Below are 22,925 nucleotides of genomic sequence, written 5' to 3'. Positions count from 1 at the left end.
AAAATATAGGCTGACCTGGGCACTAATGCCCTTTCTGACACAGCCTGATCCTGGACCTCCTGGCCCCACCCAGACAGCTGGCCGCACACTGAGCACATCGGACCTGCCATGGCCGTAGGTCGTCATCTCTTCTCAACCTCGGTTTTCAGGCTTCAGAACCTAGACCTTATCCAATCATGGCCCGGGTTTGAAAATGATGCAGAAATCAGAACTCTTTCCCCATGGCAAGAAACCTTGTGGTTGGCATGTTGTCCAACGTTCAGTGTACTTGAAACCAGTGTGGCCCATGAGGCCCCGCCCATGCTTGCGGGCCACATTGGTCAGAAACTGACATTGTGACCCTCAGCCTGAGCCCAGTCCTCAGGTAAGGCCTCTCAGTGGCTGGATGGAGAGACAGCATATTGGGCTTGCCATGCCCCTAGGCCTCAATTTTTAACCATAGTTCGGGTTGTCGCTTCACTCTTCCCCAGGGCTCTGCTTTGGAATTCCTCTTTTGGTGGGACACGTGAAGTAACAAACCTGAAAGGAATCCTCCCATCCCACAGATTGACGAAAAACAATTGGGATCGGGCCAAATCCACAGAGAGCAAGATTCGTCCATGGCCCATGAGGCCTCCCCAACATTCCACGGCCATTTCTGATACAAAATCCAGAGACAAAAGCCTGAGCACGCGCCTCAGACTCGCTCATTCTTCCTATCCTGAAGAGTTCTTCAGAAAAGAACCTACACGGCACTCGAAGGCACCCAAAATATATAGTCTAACCTGGGCACTAATGCACTGTCTGACAACCTGAGCCCGGACCTCGTGACCAACACCCAGACAGCTGACCGCACACTGAACACATCAGACCCGCCATGGCCTTAGGTCATCACCTCTTCCCTACCTCTGTGTTCAGGCTTCAGAACCTAGACCTTATCTCCAATCACTGCCCAGGGGTGACTTTGATGCAGAAATCAGAACTCTTCCTTACCCATGGCAAGAAACCTTGTGGTTGGCATGTTGTCCAACGTTCAGTGTAGGAGAAACCAGCATTCACCCTGAGGCCCCGCCCATTCTTGAGTGCGAGGAGGGCATAAACACGCATTGTGACCCTCAGCGTGAGTCCTGTCCTCTAGTACGTCCTCTCAGTGGCTGGATCATTAGATGTCATAATGGGCTTGACATGTCCCTAGGCCCCAATTTTTATCCATATATCTGGTTGTCCAGTCGCCCAGGCCAATTCTCTACTCTGGAAACCCTCATTTGGTGGGACACCTGAGGTTGAAAAACAAAACAAAACAAATCAACAACAACAGAGCAACGGACTTCTTCCATCCCACAGAATGACCCCAAACTCTTTGGACGGGGCCAAACCCCCAGAGAGTAAGACTCATCCATTTCCCATGAAATCACCGGGAAATTTCACGACCATGAGTGACACGATATCCAGAGACAAAAACTTGAGCAGAGCCTCACACTCGCCCTTTTTTCATATCCCGAAGAGTTCTCCTCATGGTCTGTAGATCAGTCCTGCCATACCTATGACCTGAAACATAAGCCGAGTTTGTGTTTTCAGACAACTGTCCAAACAGCCCTGGCCTACACACCCTACAGGCTCCGGCCCCTGGAGCCAAACCTGACGACTGTGATTGCCCTCTCCTAGGGAATTGTATGTGCCCATTCCAATGGCCACAACCCTACTAAGAGGATAAACCTCCAAAGTCCCTGAGGCCATCCCAATATTTGTGGCTTCCCAGGACAAATGGGGCAATCTGGGCCCATCTGAGCACCTACCGGCACTCAGACCCGTAGACTGATGTCCCCAGAGGTAAAAAGGAACGAACAGGACCCTAGGCACCTTTCGGATCCATTGCTTTGGTTTCCAGGCATCTCTCCTCAGAGGCCTGGATTTCAATAACAGCATATGGCTTTCCTGACTCACCCATCAGAAGAAATCTCATCTACACATGGGAATCTTGCACGAGGGATCTATGTGAAAGCGTGTCTTTAGGAGAACCCTTCAGGGCCCCAGTGCCACCGCTTCATTCCAAGGTCTCCATAGACACAAAATCATATTAGTACACATCCACGGGAGAGTCCATTTCAACTCAGCCTCCTCGGTTGCTCCCCCAGATCCAGCAGATCTAACCTGTCTTGTTGCTTGGAGACAATTGGAATGCGAGGTGGGCTACCCAGCCATCCATCCTTAGAACCCTGCTCGGAATCGTTGTCCTGGAGCCAACCAACAGGTCTCAATTATCCTGCAGAAGAATATTTGCAGTTGGGAGCTTCTCCCAACTCCCATCGTGGGAAAACCCCCATGGCCTCGTGATCCACCCCCCTTTCAAGAAGGGGCCATCAGGGACAGAATGTCCAACTTGAGCGATCGTCTAATTCTCACCCTGACTTCAGATGCACGAGATCTCAATTCAGGTCTGTAGATTGTGCCTGCCAAATCCTCACCCAGACACCGAGGCCTAGCTTGGTTTCCCAGATTTCCGTCCGCAGACTATGGCCCACAAGCCCTCCAGTTTTGCAATCCGAACTACAATGCAGCACTCTGCCTGCGCTCCAGAATAAAACCATTGCCCTCTGGGGCTACCCAGAAACCCCAAATGAGGATCAACAGGGCACACCATTCGGCTGTACCCCAAAAATATAGGCGGACCTGGGCACTAATGCCCTTTCTGAAACAGCCTGATCCTGGACCTCCTGGCCCCACCCAGACAGCTGGCCGCACACTGAGCACATCGGACCCGCCATGGCCGTAGGTCGTCATCTCTTCTCAACCTCGGTTTTCAGGCTTCAGATCCTAGACCTTATCTCCAATCACGGCCCGGGTTTGAAAATGATGCAGAAATCAGAACTCTTTCCCCATGGCAAGAAACCTTGTGGTTTGGCATGTTGTCTAACGTTCAGTGTACTTGAAACCAGTGTGGCCCATGAGGCCCCGCCCATGCTTGCGGGCCACATTGGTCACAAACACACATTGTGACCCTCAGCCTGAGCCCAGTCCTCAGGTAAGGCCTCTCAGTGGCTGGATGGAGAGACAGCATATTGGGCTTGCCATGCCCCTAGGCCTCAATTTTTAACCATAGTTCGGGTTTTCCCTTCACTCTTCCCCAGGACTCTGCTTTGGAATTCCTCTTTTGGTGGGACACCTGAGGTAACAAACCTGAAAGGAGTCCTCCCATCCCACAGATTGACGAAAAACAATTGGGATCGGGCCAAATCCACAGAGAGCAAGATTCGTCCATGGCCCATGAGGCCTCCCCAACATTCCACGGCCATTTCTGATACAAACTCCAGAGACAAAAGCCTGAGCACGCGCCTCAGACTCGCTCATTCTTCATATCCTGAAGAGTTCTTCAGATAAGAACCTACACGGCACTCGAAGGCACCCAAAATATATAGTCTAACCTGGGCACTAATGCACTGTCTGACAACCTGAGCCCGGACCTCGTGACCAACACCCAGACAGCTGACCGCACACTGAACACATCAGACCCGCCATGGCCTTAGGTCATCATCTCTTCCCTACCTCAGTGTTCAGGCTTCAGAACCTAGACCTTATCTCCAATCACTGCCCAGGGGTGACTGTGATGCAGAAATCAGAACTCTTCCTTACCCATGGAAAGAAACCTTGTGGTTGGCATGTTGTCCAACGTTCAGTGTAGGAGAAACCAGCATTCACCCTGAGGCCCCGCCCATTCTTGAGTGCGAAGAGGGCATAAACACGCATTGTGACCCTCAGCGTGAGTCCTGTCCTCTAGTACGTCCTCTCAGTGGCTGGATCATTAGATGTCATAATGGGCTTGACATGTCCCTATGCCCCAATTTTTATCCATATATCTGGTTGTCCAGTCGCCCAGCCCAGGCCTCTACTCTGGAATCCCTCATTTGGTGGGACACCTGAGGTTGAAAAACAAAACAAAACAAATCAACAACAACAGAGCAACGGACTTCTTCCATCCCACAGAATGACCCCAAACTCTTTGGACGGGGCCAAACCCCCAGAGAGTAAGACTCATCCATTTCCCATGAAATCACCCGGAAATTTCACGACCATGAGTGACACGATATCCAGAGACAAAAACTTGAGCAGAGCCTCACACTCGCCCTTTTTTCATATCCCGAAGAGTTCTCCTCATGGTCTGTAGATCAGTCCTGCCATACCTATGACCTGAAACATAAGCCGAGTTTGTGTTTTCAGACAACTGTCCAAACAGCCCTGGCCTACTCACCCTACAGGCTCCGGCCCCTGGAGCCAAACCTGACGACTGTGATTGCCCTCTCCAAGGGAATTGTATGTGCCCATTCCAATAGCCACAACCCTACTAAGAGGATAAACCTCCAAAGTCCCTGAGGCCATCCCAATATTTGTGGCTTCCCAGGACAAATGGGGCAATCTGGGCCCATCTGAGCACCTACCGGCACTCAGACCCGTAGTCTGATGTCCCCAGAGGTAAAAAGGAACGAACAGGCCCCTAGGCACCTATCGGATCCATTGCTTTGGTTTCCAGGCTTCTCTCCTCAGAGGCCTGGATTCCTTAACAGCATATGGCTTTCTTGACTCACCCATCAGAACAAATTTCATCTACTCATGGGAAACTTGCACGAGGCAGCTATGAGAAAGCCTGTCTATAGAAGAACCCTTCAGGGCCCCAGTGCCACCGCCTCATTCCAAGGTCTCCATAGACACAAAATCATATTAGGACACATCCACGGGAGAGTGCATTTCAACTCAGCCTCCTCGGTTGCTCCCCCAGATCCAACAGATCTAACCTGTCTTGTTGCTTGGAGACATTTGGAATGCGAGGTGGGCTACCCAGCCATCCATCCTTAGAACCCTGCTCGGAATTGTTGTCCTGGAGCCAACCAACAGGTCTCAATTATCCTGCAGAAGAATATTTGCAGTTGGGAGCTTCTCCCAACTCCCATCGTGGGAAAACACCCATGGCCTCGTGATCCACCCCCCTTTCAAGAAGGGGCCATCAGGGACAGAATGTCCAACCTGAGCGATCGTCTGATCCTCACCCTGACTTCAGATGCACGAGATCTCAGTTCAGGTCTGTAGATTGTGCCTGCCAAATCCTCACCCAGAAACCGAGGCCTAGCTTGGTTTCCCAGACTTCCGTCCTCAGACTATGGCCCACAAGACCTCCAGTTTGGCAATCCAGAACTACAATGCAGCACTCTGCCTGCCCTCCAGAAGAAAACCATTGCCTTCTGGGGCTACCCAGAAACCCCAAATGAGGATCAACAGGGCACACCATTTGGCTGTACCCCCAAAATATAGGCTGACCTGGGCACTAATGCCCTTTCTGACACAGCCTGATCCTGGACCCCTTGGCCCCACCCATACAGCTGGCCGCACACTGAGCACATCAGACCCGCCATCGCCGTAGGTCGTCATCTCTTCTCAACCTCGGGTTTCAGGCTTCAGAACCTAGACCTTATCCAATCACGGCCCGGGTTTGAAAATGATGCAGAAATCAGAACTCTTTCCCCATGTCAAGAAACCTTGTTGTTGGCATGTTGTCCAACGTTCAGTGTACTTGAAACCAGTGTGGCCCATGAGGCCCCGCCCATGCTTGCGGGCCACATTGGTCAGAAACAGACATTGTGACCCTCAGCCTGAGCCCAGTCCTCAGGTAAGCCTCTCAGTGGCTGGATCTAGAGACAGCATATTGGGCTTGCCATGCCCCTAGGCCTCAATTTTTAACCATAGTTCGGGTTGTCCCTTCACTCTTCCCCAGGGCTCTGCTTTGGAATTCCTCTTTTGGTGGGACACGTGAAGTAACAAACCTGAAAGGAATCCTCCCATCCCACAGATTGACGAAAAACAATTGGGATCGGGCCAAATCCACAGATAGCAAGATTCGTCCATGGCCCATGAGGCCTCCCCAACATTCCACGGCCATTTCTGATACAAAATCCAGAGACAAAAGCCTGAGCACGCGCCTCAGACTCGCTCATTCTTCATATACTGAAGAGTTCTTCAGAAAAGAACCTACACGGCACTCGAAGGCACCCAAAATATATAGTCTAACCTGGGCACTAATGCACTGTCTGACAACCTGAGCCCGGACCTCGTGACCAACACCCAGACAGCTGACCGCACACTGAACACATCAGACCCGCCATGGCCTTAGGTCATCACCTCTTCCCTACCTCAGTGTTCAGGCTTCAGAACCTAGACCTTATCTCCAATCACTGCCCCGGGGTGACTTTGATGCAGAAATCAGAACTCTTCCTTACCCATGGCAAGAAACCTTGTGGTTGGCATGTTGTCCAACGTTCAGTGTAGGAGAAACCAGCATTCACCCTGAGGCCCCGCCCATTCTTGAGTGCGAGGAGGGCATAAACACGCATTGTGACCGTCAGCGAGAGTCCTGTCCGCTAGTACGTCCTCTCAGTGGCTGTATCATTAGATGTCATAATGGGCTTGACATGTCCCTAGGCCCCAATTTTTATCCATATATCTGGTTGTCCAGTCGCCCCGCCCAGGCCTCTACTCTGGAATCCCTCATTTGGTGGGACACCTGAGGTTGAAAAACAAAACAAAACAAATCAACAACAACAGAGCAACGGACTTCTTCCATCCCACAGAATGACCCCAAACTCTTTGGACGGGGTCAAACCCCCAGAGAGTAAGACTCATCCATTTCCCATGAAATCACCCGGAAATTTCACGACCATGAGTGACACGATATCCAGAGACAAAAACTTGAGCAAGAGCCTCACACTCGCCCTTTTTTCATATCCCGAAGAGTTCTCCTCATGGTCTGTAGATCAGTCCTGCCATACCTATGACCTGAAACATAAGTCGAGTTTGTGTTTTCAGACAACTGTCCAAACAGCCCTGGCCTACACACCCTACAGGCTCCGGCCCCTGGAGCCAAACCTGGCGACTGTGATTGCCCTCTCCAAGGGAATTGTATGTGCCCATTCCAGTGGCCACAACCCTACTAAGAGGATAAACCTCCAAAATCCCTGAGGCCATCCCAATATTTGTGGCTTCCCAGGACAAATGGGGCAATCTGGGCCCATCTGAACACCTACTGGCACTCAGACCCGTAGACTGATGTCCCCAGAGGTAAAAAGGAACGAACAGGCCCCTAGGCACCTATCGGATCCATTGCTTTGGTTTCCAGGCATCTCTCCTCAGAGGCCTGGATTTCAATAACAGCATATGGCTTTCCTGACTCACCCATCAGAACAAATCTCATCTACAAATGGGAAACTTGCACGAGGGAGCTATGTGAAAGCGTGTCTTTAGGAGAACCCTTCAGGGCCCCAGTGCCACCGCCTCATTCCAAGGTCTCCATAGACACAAAATCATATTAGGACACATCCACGGGAGAGTCCATTTCAACTCAGCCTCCTCACTTGCTCCCCCAGATCCAGCATCTCTAACCTGTCTTGTTGCTTGGAGACAATTGGAATGCGAGGGGGGCTACCCAGCCATCCATCCTTAGAACCCTGCTCGGAATCGTTGTCCTGGAGCCAACCAACAGGCCTCAATTATCCTGCAGAAGAATCTTTGCAGTTGGGAGCTTCTCCCAACTCCCATCGTGGGAAAACGCCCATGGCCTCTTGATCCACCCCCCTTTCAGGAAGGGGCCATCAGAGACAGAATGTCCAACCTGAGCGATCGTCTGATCCTCGCCCTGACTTCAGATGCACGAGATCTCGATTCAGGTCTGTAGATTGTGCCTGCCAAATCCTCACCCAGAAACCGAGGCCTAGCTTGGGTTCTCAGACTTCTGGCCTCAGACTACTGGCCCACAAGCCCTCCAGTTTGGCAATCCAGAACTACAATGCAGCACTCTGCCTGCCCTCCAGAAGAAAACCATTGCCCTCTGGGGCTACCCAGAAACCCCAAATGAGGATCAACAGGGCACACCATTCGGCTGTACCCCAAAAACATAGGCTGACCTGGGCACTAATGCCCTTTCTGACACAGCCTGATCCTGGACCTCCTGGCCCCACCAAGACAGCTGGCCGCACACTGAGCACATCGGACCCGCCATGGCCGTAGGTCGTCTTCTCTTCTCAACCTCGGTTTTCAGGCTTCAGAACCTAGACCTTATCTCCAATCACGGCCCGGGTTTGAAAATGATGCAGAAATCAGAACTCTTTCCCCATGGCAAGAAACCTTGTGGTTGGCATGTTGTCCAACGTTCAGTGTACTTGAAACCAGTGTGGCCCATGAGGCCCCGCCCCTGCTTGCGGGCCACATTGGTCACAAACACACATTGTGACCCTCAGCCTGAGCCCAGTCCTCAGGTAAGGCCTCTCAGTGGCTGGATGGAGAGACAGCATATTGGGCTTGCCATGCCCGTAGGCCTCAATTTTTAACCATAGTTCGGGTTGTCCCTTCACTCTTCCCCAGGGCTCTGCTTTGGAATTCCTCTTTTGGTGGGACACCTGAGGTAACAAACCTGAAAGGAGTCCTCCCATCCCACAGATTGACGAAAAACAATTGGGATCGGGCCAAATCCACAGAGAGCAAGATTCGTCCATGGCCCATGAGGCCTCCCCAACATTACACGGCCATCGCTGATACAAACTCCAGAGACAAAAGCCTGAGCACGCGCCTCAGACTCGCTCATTCTTCATATAATGAAGAGTTCTTCAGATAAGAACCTACACGGCACTCGAATGCACCCAAAATATATAGTCTAACCTGGGCACTAATGCACTGTCTGACAACCTGAGCCCGGACCTCGTGACCAACACCCAGACAGCTGCCCGCACACTGAACACATCAGACCCGCCATGGCCTTAGGTCATCATCTCTTCCCTACCTCAGTGTTCAGGCTTCAGAACCTACACCTTATCTCCAATCACTGCCCAGGGGTGACTGTGATGCAGAAATCAGAACACTTCCTTACCCATGGAAAGAAACCTTGTGGTTGGCATGTTGTCCAACGTTCAGTGTAGGAGAAACCAGCATTCACCCTGAGGCCCCGCCCATTCTTGAGTGCGAGGAGGGCATAAACACGCATTGTGCCCCTCAGCGTGAGTCGTGTCCTCTAGTACGTCCTCTCAGTGGCTGGATCATTAGATGTCGTAATGGGCTTGACATGTCCCTAGGCCGTAATTTTTAACCATATATCTGGTTGTCCAGTCGCCCAGCCCAGGCCTCTACTCTGGAATCCCTCATTCGCTGGGCACCTGAGGTTGAAAAACAAAACAAAACAAATCAACAACAACAGAGCAACGGACTTCTTCCATCCCACAGAATGACCCCAAACTTTTGGACGGGGCCAAACCCCCAGAGAGTAAGACTCATCCATTTCCCATGAAATCACCCGGAAATTTCACGACCATGAGTGACACGATATCCAGAGACAAAAACTTGAGCACAGCCTCACACTCACCCTTTTTTCATATCCCGAAGAGTTCTCCTCATGGTCTGTAGATCAGTCCTGCCATACCTATGACCCGAAACATAAGCCGAGTTTGTGTTTTCAGACAACTGTTCAAACAGCCCTGGCCTACACACCCTACAGGCTCCGGCCCCTGGAGCCAAACCTGACGACTGTGATTGCCCTCTCCAAGGGAATTGTATGTGCCCATTCCAATGGCCACAACCCTACTAAGAGGATAAACCTCCAAAGTCCCTGAGGCCATCCCAATATTTGTGGCTTCCCAGGACAAATGGGGCAATCTGGGCCCATCTGAGCACCTACCGGCACTCAGACCCGTAGACTGATGTCCCCAGAGGTAAAAAGGAACGAACAGGCCCCTAGGCACCTATCGGATCCATTGCTTTGGTTTCCAGGCATCTCTCCTCAGAGGCCTGGATTTCAATAACAGCATATGGCTTTCCTGACTCACCCATCAGAACAAATCTCATCTACACATGGGAAACTTGCACGAGGGAATATGTGAGAGCCTGTCTTTAGGAAAACCCTTCAGGGCCCCAGTGCCACCGCTTCATTCCAAGTTCTCCATAGACACAAAATCATATTAGGACACATACACGGGAGAGTCCATTTCAACGCAGCCTCCTCAGTTGCTCTCCCAGATCGAGCAGATCTAACCTGTCTTGTTGCTTGGAGACAATTGGAATGCGATGTGTGCTACCCAGCCATCCATCCTTAAAACCCTGCTTGGAAACGTTGCCCTGGAGCCAACCAACAGGTTCCAATTATCCTGCAGAAGAATCTTTGCAGTTGGGAGTTTCTCCCAACTCCCATCGTGGGAAAACACCCATGGCCTCGTGTTCCACCCCCCTTTCAAGAGGGGTCAGCAGGGACAGAATGTCCAACCTGAGCGATCGTCTTATCCTCTCCCTGACTTCAGATGCACGAGATCTCGATTCAGGTCTGTAGATTGTGCCTGCAAAATCCTCACCCAGAATCCGAGGCCTAGCTTGGGTTCTCAGACTTCCGTCCTCAGACTATGGCCCACAAGCCCTCCAGTTTGGCAATCCAGAACTATAATGCAGCACTCTGCCTGCCCTCCAGAAGAAAACCATTACCCTCTGGGACTACCCAGAAACCCCAAATGAGGATCAACAGGGCACACCATTCGGCTGTACCCCAAAAATATAGGCTGACCTGGGCACTAAAGCCCTTTCTGACACAGCCTGATCCTGGACATCCTGGCCCCACCCAGACAGCTGGCCGCACACTGAGCACATCGGACCCGCCATGGCCGTAGGTCGTCATCTCTTCTCAACCTCGGTTTTCAGGCTTCAGAACCTAGACCTTATCTCCAATCACGGCCCGGGCGTGAAAATGATGCAGAAATCAAAACTCTTTCCCCATGGCAAGAAACCTTGTGGTTGGCATGTTGTCCAACGTTCAGTGTACTTGAAACCAGTGTGGCCCATGAGGCCCCGCCCATGCTTGCGGGCCACATTGGTCACAAACACACATTGTGACCCTCAGCCTGAGCCCAGTCCCCACGTAAGGCCTCTCAGTGGCTGGATGGAGAGACAGCATATTGGGCTTGCCATGCCCCTAGGCCTCAGTTTTTAACCATATTTCGGGTTGTCCCTTCACTCTTCCCCAGGGCTCTGCTTTGGAATTCCTCTTTTGGTGGGACACCTGAGGTAACAAACCTGAAAGGAGTCCTCCCATCCCACAGATTGACGAAAAACAATTGGGATCGGGCCAAATCCACAGAGAGCAAGATTCGTCCATGGCCCATGAGGCCTCCCCAACATTCCACGGCCATTTCTGATACAAACTCCAGAGACAAAAGCCTGAGCACGCGCCTCAGACTCGCTCATTCTTCATATCCTGAAGAGTTCTTCAGATAAGAACCTACACGTCACTCGAAGGCACCCAAAATATATAGTCTAACCTGGGCACTAATGCACTGTCTGACAACCTGAGCCCGGACCTCGTGACCAACACCCAGACAGCTGCCCGCACACTGAACACATCAGACCCGCCATGGCCTTAGGTCATCATCTCTTCCCTACCTCAGTGTTCAGGCTTCAGAACCTACACCTTATCTCCAATCACTGCCCAGGGGTGACTGTGATGCAGAAATCAGAACACTTCCTTACCCATGGAAAGAAACCTTGTGGTTGGCATGTTGTCCAACGTTCAGTGTAGGAGAAACCAGCATTCACCCTGAGGCCCCGCCCATTCTTGAGTGCGAGGAGGGCATAAACACGCATTGTGCCCCTCAGCGTGAGTCGTGTCCTCTAGTACGTCCTCTCAGTGGCTGGATCATTAGATGTCGTAATGGGCTTGACATGTCCCTAGGCCGTAATTTTTAACCATATATCTGGTTGTCCAGTCGCCCAGCCCAGGCCTCTACTCTGGAATCCCTCATTCGGTGGGCACCTGAGGTTGAAAAACAAAACAAAACAAATCAACAACAACAGAGCAACGGACTTCTTCCATCCCACAGAATGACCCCAAACTTTTGGACGGGGCCAAACCCCCAGAGAGTAAGACTCATCCATTTCCCATGAAATCACCCGGAAATTTCACGACCATGAGTGACACGATATCCAGAGACAAAAACTTGAGCACAGCCTCACACTCACCCTTTTTTCATATCCCGAAGAGTTCTCCTCATGGTCTGTAGATCAGTCCTGCCATACCTATGACCCGAAACATAAGCCGAGTTTGTGTTTTCAGACAACTGTTCAAACAGCCCTGGCCTACACACCCTACAGGCTCCGGCCCCTGGAGCCAAACCTGACGACTGTGATTGCCCTCTCCAAGGGAATTGTATGTGCCCATTCCAATGGCCACAACCCTACTAAGAGGATAAACCTCCAAAGTCCCTGAGGCCATCCCAATATTTGTGGCTTCCCAGGACAAATGGGGCAATCTGGGCCCATCTGAGCACCTACCGGCACTCAGACCCGTAGACTGATGTCCCCAGAGGTAAAAAGGAACGAACAGGCCCCTAGGCACCTATCGGATCCATTGCTTTGGTTTCCAGGCATCTCTCCTCAGAGGCCTGGATTTCAATAACAGCATATGGCTTTCCTGACTCACCCATCAGAACAAATCTCATCTACACATGGGAAACTTGCACGAGGGAGCTATGTGAAAGCGTGTCTTTAGGAGAACCCTTCAGAGCCCCAGTGCCACCGCTTCATTCCAAGGTCTCCATAGACACAAAATCATATTAGGACACATCCACGAGAGAGTCCATTTCAACTCAGCCTCCTCAGTTGCTCCCCCAGATCGAGCAGATCTAACCTGTCTTGTTGCTTGGAGACAATTGAAATGCGAGGTGTGCTTCCCAGGCATCCATCCTTAAAACCCTGCTTGGAATCGTTGTCCTGGAGCCAACCAACAGGTTCCAATTATCCTGCAGAAGAATCTTTGCAGTTGGGAGCTTCTCCCAACTCCCATCGTGGGAAAACACCAATGGCCTCGTGATCCCCCCCCTTTCAAGAAGGGGCCATCAGGGACAGAATGTCCAACCTGAGCCATCGTCTGCTCCTCACCCTGACTTCAGATGCACGAGATCTCGATTCAGGTCTGTAGATTGTGCCTGCCAAATCCTCACCCAGAAACCGAGGCCTAGCTTGGGTTCTCAGACTTCCGTTCTCAGACTATGGCCCACAAGCCCTCCAGTTTTGCAATCCAGAACTACAATGCAGCACTCTGCCTGCCCTCCAGAAGAAAAACATTGCCCTCTGGGGCTACCCAGAAACCCCAAATGAGGATCAACAGGGCACACCATTCGGCTGTACCCCAAAAATATAGGCTGACCTGGGCACTAATGCCCTTTCTGACACAGCCTGATCCTGGACCTCCTGGCCCCACCCAGACAGCTGGCCGCACACTGAGCACATCGGACCCGCCATGGCCGTAGGTCGATATCTCTTCTCAACCTCGGTTTTCAGGCTTCAGAACCTAGACCTTATCTCCAATCACGGCCCGGGTTTGAAAATGATGCAGAAATCAGATCTCTTTCCCCATGGCAAGAAACCTTGTGGTTGGCATGTTGTCCAACGTTCAGTGTACTTGAAACCAGTGTGGCCCATGAGGCCCCGCCCATGCTTGCGGGCCACATTGGTCACAAACACACATTGTGACCCTCAGCCTGAGCCCAGTCCCCACGTAAGGCCTCTCAGTGGCTGGATGGAGAGACAGCATATTGGGCTTGCCATGCCCCTAGGCCTCAGTTTTTAACCATATTTCGGGTTGTCCCTTCACTCTTCCCCAGGGCTCTGCTTTGGAATTCCTCTTTTGGTGGGACACCTGAGGTAACAAACCTGAAAGGAGTCCTCCCATCCCACAGATTGACGAAAAACAATTGGGATCGGGCCAAATCCACAGAGAGCAAGATTCGTCCATGGCCCATGAGGCCTCCCCAACATTCCACGGCCATTTCTGATACAAACTCCAGAGACAAAAGCCTGAGCACGCGCCTCAGACTCGCTCATTCTTCATATCCTGAAGAGTTCTTCAGATAAGAACCTACATGTCACTCGAAGGCACCCAAAATATATAGTCTAACCTGGGCACTAATGCACTGTCTGACAACCTGAGCCCGGACCTCGTGACCAACACCCAGACAGCTGCCCGCACACTGAACACATCAGACCCGCCATGGCCTTAGGTCATCATCTCTTCCCTACCTCAGTGTTCAGGCTTCAGAACCTACACCTTATCTCCAATCACTGCCCAGGGGTGACTGTGATGCAGAAATCAGAACACTTCCTTACCCATGGAAAGAAACCTTGTGGTTGGCATGTTGTCCAACGTTCAGTGTAGGAGAAACCAGCATTCACCCTGAGGCCCCGCCCATTGTTGAGTGCGAGGAGGGCATAAACACGCATTGTGCCCCTCAGCGTGAGTCGTGTCCTCTAGTACGTCCTCTCAGTGGCTGGATCATTAGATGTCGTAATGGGCTTGACATGTCCCTAGGCCGTAATTTTTAACCATATATCTGGTTGTCCAGTCGCCCAGCCCAGGCCTCTACTCTGGAATCCCTCATTCGGTGGGCACCTGAGGTTGAAAAACAAAACAAAACAAATCAACAACAACAGAGCAACGGACTTCTTCCATCCCACAGAATGACCCCAAACTTTTGGACGGGGCCAAACCCCCAGAGAGTAAGACTCATCCATTTCCCATGAAATCACCCGGAAATTTCACGACCATGAGTGACACGATATCCAGAGACAAAAACTTGAGCACAGCCTCACACTCACCCTTTTTTCATATCCCGAAGAGTTCTCCTCATGGTCTGTAGATCAGTCCTGCCATACCTATGACCCGAAACATAAGCCGAGTTTGTGTTTTCAGACAACTGTTCAAACAGCCCTGGCCTACACACCCTACAGGCTCCGGCCCCTGGAGCCAAACCTGACGACTGTGATTGCCCTCTCCAAGGGAATTGTATGTGCCCATTCCAATGGCCACAACCCTACTAAGAGGATAAACCTCCAAAGTCCCTGAGGCCATCCCAATATTTGTGGCTTCCCAGGACAAATGGGGCAATCTGGGCCCATCTGAGCACCTACCGGCACTCAGACCCGTAGACTGATGTCCCCAGAGGTAAAAAGGAACGAACAGGCCCCTAGGCACCTATCGGATCCATTGCTTTGGTTTCCAGGCATCTCTCCTCAGAGGCCTGGATTTCAATAACAGCATATGGCTTTCCTGACTCACCCATCAGAACAAATCTCATCTACACATGGGAAACTTGCACGAGGGAGCTATGTGAAAGCGTGTCTTTAGGAGAACCCTTCAGAGCCCCAGTGCCACCGCTTCATTCCAAGGTCTCCATAGACACAAAATCATATTAGGACACATCCACGAGAGAGTCCATTTCAACTCAGCCTCCTCAGTTGCTCCCCCAGATCGAGCAGATCTAACCTGTCTTGTTGCTTGGAGACAATTGAAATGCGAGGTGTGCTTCCCAGGCATCCATCCTTAAAACCCTGCTTGGAATCGTTGTCCTGGAGCCAACCAACAGGTTCCAATTATCCTGCAGAAGAATCTTTGCAGTTGGGAGCTTCTCCCAACTCCCATCGTGGGAAAACACCAATGGCCTCGTGATCCCCCCCCTTTCAAGAAGGGGCCATCAGGGACAGAATGTCCAACCTGAGCCATCGTCTGCTCCTCACCCTGACTTCAGATGCACGAGATCTCGATTCAGGTCTGTAGATTGTGCCTGCCAAATCCTCACCCAGAAACCGAGGCCTAGCTTGGGTTCTCAGACTTCCGTTCTCAGACTATGGCCCACAAGCCCTCCAGTTTTGCAATCCAGAACTACAATGCAGCACTCTGCCTGCCCTCCAGAAGAAAAACATTGCCCTCTGGGGCTACCCAGAAACCCCAAATGAGGATCAACAGGGCACACCATTCGGCTGTACCCCAAAAATATAGGCTGACCTGGGCACTAATGCCCTTTCTGAAACAGCCTGATCCTGGACCTCCTGGCCCCACCCAGACAGCTGGCCGCACACTGAGCACATCGGACCCGCCATGGCCGTAGGTCGATATCTCTTCTCAACCTCGGTTTTCAGGCTTCAGAACCTAGACCTTATCTCCAATCACGGCCCGGGTTTGAAAATGATGCAGAAATCAGATCTCTTTCCCCATGGCAAGAAACCTTGTGGTTGGCATGTTGTCCAACGTTCAGTGTACTTGAAACCAGTGTGGCCCATGAGGCCCCGCCCATGCTTGCGGGCCACATTGGTCACAAACACACATTGTGACCCTCAGCCTGAGCCCAGTCCCCACGTAAGGCCTCTCAGTGGCTGGATGGAGAGACAGCATATTGGGCTTGCCATGCCCCTAGGCCTCAGTTTTTAACCATATTTCGGGTTGTCCCTTCACTCTTCCCCAGGGCTCTGCTTTGGAATTCCTCTTTTGGTGGGACACCTGAGGTAACAAACCTGAAAGGAGTCCTCCCATCCCACAGATTGACGAAAAACAATTGGGATCGGGCCAAATCCACAGAGAGCAAGATTCGTCCATGGCCCATGAGGCCTCCCCAACATTCCACGGCCATTTCTGATACAAACTCCAGAGACAAAAGCCTGAGCACGCGCCTCAGACTCGCTCATTCTTCATATCCTGAAGAGTTCTTCAGATAAGAACCTACATGTCACTCGAAGGCACCCAAAATATATAGTCTAACCTGGGCACTAATGCACTGTCTGACAACCTGAGCCCGGACCTCGTGACCAACACCCAGACAGCTGCCCGCACACTGAACACATCAGACCCGCCATGGCCTTAGGTCATCATCTCTTCCCTACCTCAGTGTTCAGGCTTCAGAACCTACACCTTATCTCCAATCACTGCCCAGGGGTGACTGTGATGCAGAAATCAGAACACTTCCTTACCCATGGAAAGAAACCTTGTGGTTGGCATGTTGTCCAACGTTCAGTGTAGGAGAAACCAGCATTCACCCTGAGGCCCCGCCCATTGTTGAGTGCGAGGAGGGCATAAACACGCATTGTGCCCCTCAGCGTGAGTCGTGTCCTCTAGTACGTCCTCTCAGTGGCTGGATCATTAGATGTCGTAATGGGCTTGACATGTCCCTAGGCCGTAATTTTTAACCATATATCTGGTTGTCCAGTCGCCCAGCCCAGGCCTCTACTCTGGAATCCCTCATTCGGTGGGCACCTGAGGTTGAAAAACAAAACAAAACAAATCAACAACAACAGAGCAACGGACTTCTTCCATCCCACAGAATGACCCCAAACTTTTGGACGGGGCCAAACCCCCAGAGAGTAAGACTCATCCATTTCCCATGAAATCACCCGGAAATTTCACGACCATGAGTGACACGATATCCAGAGACAAAAACTTGAGCACAGCCTCACACTCACCCTTTTTTCATATCCCGAAGAGTTCTCCTCATGGTCTGTAGATCAGTCCTGCCATACCTATGACCCGAAACATAAGCCGAGTTTGTGTTTTCAGACAACTGTTCAAACAGCCCTGGCCTACACACCCTACAGGCTCCGGCCCCTGGAGCCAAACCTGACGACTGTGATTGCCCTCTCCAAGGGAATTGTATGTGCCCATTCCAATGGCCACAACCCTACTAAGAGGATAAACCTCCAAAGTCCCTGAGGCCATCCCAATATTTGTGGCTTCCCAGGACAAATGGGGCAATCTGGGCCCATCTGAGCACCTACCGGCACTCAGACCCGTAGACTGATGTCCCCAGAGGTAAAAAGGAACGAACAGGCCCCTAGGCACCTATCGGATCCATTGCTTTGGTTTCCAGGCATCTCTCCTCAGAGGCCTGGATTTCAATAACAGCATATGGCTTTCCTGACTCACCCATCAGAACAAATCTCATCTACACATGGGAAACTTGCACGAGGGAGCTATGTGAAAGCGTGTCTTTAGGAGAACCCTTCAGAGCCCCAGTGCCACCGCTTCATTCCAAGGTCTCCATAGACACAAAATCATATTAGGACACATCCACGAGAGAGTCCATTTCAACTCAGCCTCCTCAGTTGCTCCCCCAGATCGAGCAGATCTAACCTGTCTTGTTGCTTGGAGACAATTGAAATGCGAGGTGTGCTTCCCAGGCATCCATCCTTAAAACCCTGCTTGGAATCGTTGTCCTGGAGCCAACCAACAGGTTCCAATTATCCTGCAGAAGAATCTTTGCAGTTGGGAGCTTCTCCCAACTCCCATCGTGGGAAAACACCAATGGCCTCGTGATCCCCCCCCTTTCAAGAAGGGGCCATCAGGGACAGAATGTCCAACCTGAGCCATCGTCTGCTCCTCACCCTGACTTCAGATGCACGAGATCTCGATTCAGGTCTGTAGATTGTGCCTGCCAAATCCTCACCCAGAAACCGAGGCCTAGCTTGGGTTCTCAGACTTCCGTTCTCAGACTATGGCCCACAAGCCCTCCAGTTTTGCAATCCAGAACTACAATGCAGCACTCTGCCTGCCCTCCAGAAGAAAAACATTGCCCTCTGGGGCTACCCAGAAACCCCAAATGAGGATCAACAGGGCACACCATTCGGCTGTACCCCAAAAATATAGGCTGACCTGGGCACTAATGCCCTTTCTGAAACAGCCTGATCCTGGACCTCCTGGCCCCACCCAGACAGCTGGCCGCACACTGAGCACATCGGACCCGCCATGGCCGTAGGTCGATATCTCTTCTCAACCTCGGTTTTCAGGCTTCAGAACCTAGACCTTATCTCCAATCACGGCCCGGGTTTGAAAATGATGCAGAAATCAGATCTCTTTCCCCATGGCAAGAAACCTTGTGGTTGGCATGTTGTCCAACGTTCAGTGTACTTGAAACCAGTGTGGCCCATGAGGCCCCGCCCATGCTTGCGGGCCACATTGGTCACAAACACACATTGTGACCCTCAGCCTGAGCCCAGTCCCCACGTAAGGCCTCTCAGTGGCTGGATGGAGAGACAGCATATTGGGCTTGCCATGCCCCTAGGCCTCAGTTTTTAACCATATTTCGGGTTGTCCCTTCACTCTTCCCCAGGGCTCTGCTTTGGAATTCCTCTTTTGGTGGGACACCTGAGGTAACAAACCTGAAAGGAGTCCTCCCATCCCACAGATTGACGAAAAACAATTGGGATCGGGCCAAATCCACAGAGAGCAAGATTCGTCCATGGCCCATGAGGCCTCCCCAACATTCCACGGCCATTTCTGATACAAACTCCAGAGACAAAAGCCTGAGCACGCGCCTCAGACTCGCTCATTCTTCATATCCTGAAGAGTTCTTCAGATAAGAACCTACATGTCACTCGAAGGCACCCAAAATATATAGTCTAACCTGGGCACTAATGCACTGTCTGACAACCTGAGCCCGGACCTCGTGACCAACACCCAGACAGCTGCCCGCACACTGAACACATCAGACCCGCCATGGCCTTAGGTCATCATCTCTTCCCTACCTCAGTGTTCAGGCTTCAGAACCTACACCTTATCTCCAATCACTGCCCAGGGGTGACTGTGATGCAGAAATCAGAACACTTCCTTACCCATGGAAAGAAACCTTGTGGTTGGCATGTTGTCCAACGTTCAGTGTAGGAGAAACCAGCATTCACCCTGAGGCCCCGCCCATTCTTGAGTGCGAGGAGGGCATAAACACGCATTGTGCCCCTCAGCGTGAGTCGTGTCCTCTAGTACGTCCTCTCAGTGGCTGGATCATTAGATGTCGTAATGGGCTTGACATGTCCCTAGGCCGTAATTTTTAACCATATATCTGGTTGTCCAGTCGCCCAGCCCAGGCCTCTACTCTGGAATCCCTCATTCGGTGGGCACCTGAGGTTGAAAAACAAAACAAAACAAATCAACAACAACAGAGCAACGGACTTCTTCCATCCCACAGAATGACCCCAAACTTTTGGACGGGGCCAAACCCCCAGAGAGTAAGACTCATCCATTTCCCATGAAATCACCCGGAAATTTCACGACCATGAGTGACACGATATCCAGAGACAAAAACTTGAGCACAGCCTCACACTCACCCTTTTTTCATATCCCGAAGAGTTCTCCTCATGGTCTGTAGATCAGTCCTGCCATACCTATGACCCGAAACATAAGCCGAGTTTGTGTTTTCAGACAACTGTTCAAACAGCCCTGGCCTACACACCCTACAGGCTCCGGCCCCTGGAGCCAAACCTGACGACTGTGATTGCCCTCTCCAAGGGAATTGTATGTGCCCATTCCAATGGCCACAACCCTACTAAGAGGATAAACCTCCAAAGTCCCTGAGGCCATCCCAATATTTGTGGCTTCCCAGGACAAATGGGGCAATCTGGGCCCATCTGAGCACCTACCGGCACTCAGACCCGTAGACTGATGTCCCCAGAGGTAAAAAGGAACGAACAGGCCCCTAGGCACCTATCGGATCCATTGCTTTGGTTTCCAGGCATCTCTCCTCAGAGGCCTGGATTTCAATAACAGCATATGGCTTTCCTGACTCACCCATCAGAACAAATCTCATCTACACATGGGAAACATGCACGAGGGAGCTATGTGAAAGCGTGTCTTTAGGAGAACCCTTCAGAGCCCCAGTGCCACCGCTTCATTCCAAGGTCTCCATAGACACAAAATCATATTAGGACACATCCACGAGAGAGTCCATTTCAACTCAGCCTCCTCAGTTGCTCCCCCAGATCGAGCAGATCTAACCTGTCTTGTTGCTTGGAGACAATTGAAATGCGAGGTGTGCTTCCCAGGCATCCATCCTTAAAACCCTGCTTGGAATCGTTGTCCTGGAGCCAACCAACAGGTTCCAATTATCCTGCAGAAGAATCTTTGCAGTTGGGAGCTTCTCCCAACTCCCATCGTGGGAAAACACCAATGGCTTCGTGATCCCCCCCCTTTCAAGAAGGGGCCATCAGGGACAGAATGTCCAACCTGAGCCATCGTCTGCTCCTCACCCTGACTTCAGATGCACGAGATCTCGATTCAGGTCTGTAGATTGTGCCTGCCAAATCCTCACCCAGAAACCGAGGCCTAGCTTGGGTTCTCAGACTTCCGTTCTCAGACTATGGCCCACAAGCCCTCCAGTTTTGCAATCCAGAACTACAATGCAGCACTCTGCCTGCCCTCCAGAAGAAAAACATTGCCCTCTGGGGCTACCCAGAAACCCCAAATGAGGATCAACAGGGCACACCATTCGGCTGTACCCCAAAAATAAAGGCTGACCTGGGCACTAATGCCCTTTCTGACACAGCCTGATCCTGGACCTCCTGGCCCCACCCAGACAGCTGGCCGCACACTGAGCACATCGGACCCGCCATGGCCGTAGGTCGATATCTCTTCTCAACCTCGGTTTTCAGGCTTCAGAACCTAGACCTTATCTCCAATCACGGCCCGGGTTTGAAAATGATGCAGAAATCAGATCTCTTTCCCCATGGCAAGAAACCTTGTGGTTGGCATGTTGTCCAACGTTCAGTGTACTTGAAACCAGTGTGGCCCATGAGGCCCCGCCCATGCTTGCGGGCCACATTGGTCACAAACACACATTGTGACCCTCAGCCTGAGCCCAGTCCCCACGTAAGGCCTCTCAGTGGCTGGATGGAGAGACAGCATATTGGGCTTGCCATGCCCCTAGGCCTCAGTTTTTAACCATATTTCGGGTTGTCCCTTCACTCTTCCCCAGGGCTCTGCTTTGGAATTCCTCTTTTGGTGGGACACCTGAGGTAACAAACCTGAAAGGAGTCCTCCCATCCCACAGATTGACGAAAAACAATTGGGATCGGGCCAAATCCACAGAGAGCAAGATTCGTCCATGGCCCATGAGGCCTCCCCAACATTCCACGGCCATTTCTGATACAAACTCCAGAGACAAAAGCCTGAGCACGCGCCTCAGACTCGCTCATTCTTCATATCCTGAAGAGTTCTTCAGATAAGAACCTACACGTCACTCGAAGGCACCCAAAATATATAGTCTAACCTGGGCACTAATGCACTGTCTGACAACCTGAGCCCGGACCTCGTGACCAAGACCCAGACAGCTGACCGCACACTGAACACATCAGACCCGCCATGGCCTTAGGTCATCATCTCTTCCCTACCTCAGTGTTCAGGCTTCAGAACCTAGACCTTATCTCCAATCACTGCCCAGGGGTGAATGTGATGCAGAAATCAGAACTCTTCCTTACCCATGGAAAGAAACCTTGTGGTTGGCATGTTGTCCAACGTTCAGTGTAGGAGAAACCAGCATTCACCGTGAGGCCCCGCCCATTCTTGAGTGCGAGGAGGGCATAAACACGCATTGTGACCCCGAGCGTGAGTCCTGTCCTCTAGTACATCCTCTCAATGGCTGGATCATTAGATGTCATAATGGGCTTGACATGTCCCTAGGCCCCAATTTTTAACCATATATCTGGTTGTCCAGTCGCCCCGCCCAAGCCTCTACTCTGGAATCCCTCATTTGGTGGGACACCTGAGGTTGAAAAACAAAACAAAACAAATCAACAACAACAGAGCAACGGACTTCTTCCATCCCACAGAATGACCCCAAACTCTTTGGACGGGGCCAAACCCCAGAGAGTAAGACTCATCCATTTCCCATGAAATCACCCGGAAATTTCAGGGCCATGAGTGACACGATATCCAGAGACAAAAACTTGAGCAGAGCCTCACACTCGCCCTTTTTTCATATCCCGAAGAGTTCTCCTCATGGTCTGTAGATCAGTCCTGCCATACCTATGACCTGAAACATAAGCCGAGTTTGTGTTTTCAGACAACTGTTCAAACAGCCCTGGCCTACACACGCTACAGGCTCCGGCCCCTGGAGCCAAACCTTACGACTGTGATTGCCCTCTCCAAGGGAATTGTATGTGCCCATTCCAATGGCCACAACCCTACTAAGAGGATAAACCTCCAAAGTTCCTGAGGCCATCCCAATATTTGTGGCTTCCCAGGACAAATGGGGCAATCTGGGCTCAACTGAACACCTACCGGCACTCAGACCCGTAGACTGATGTCCCCAGAGGTAAAAAGGAATGAACAGGCCTCTAGGCACCTATCGGAT

The sequence above is a fragment of the Mustela lutreola genome, chromosome 10 (genome assembly GCF_030435805.1).
Source record: "Mustela lutreola isolate mMusLut2 chromosome 10, mMusLut2.pri, whole genome shotgun sequence".
Lineage (NCBI taxonomy): Eukaryota > Metazoa > Chordata > Mammalia > Carnivora > Mustelidae > Mustela > Mustela lutreola.
The sequence above is the reverse complement of the archived record's forward strand: the minus strand, read 5'-3'. Positions refer to the sequence as shown.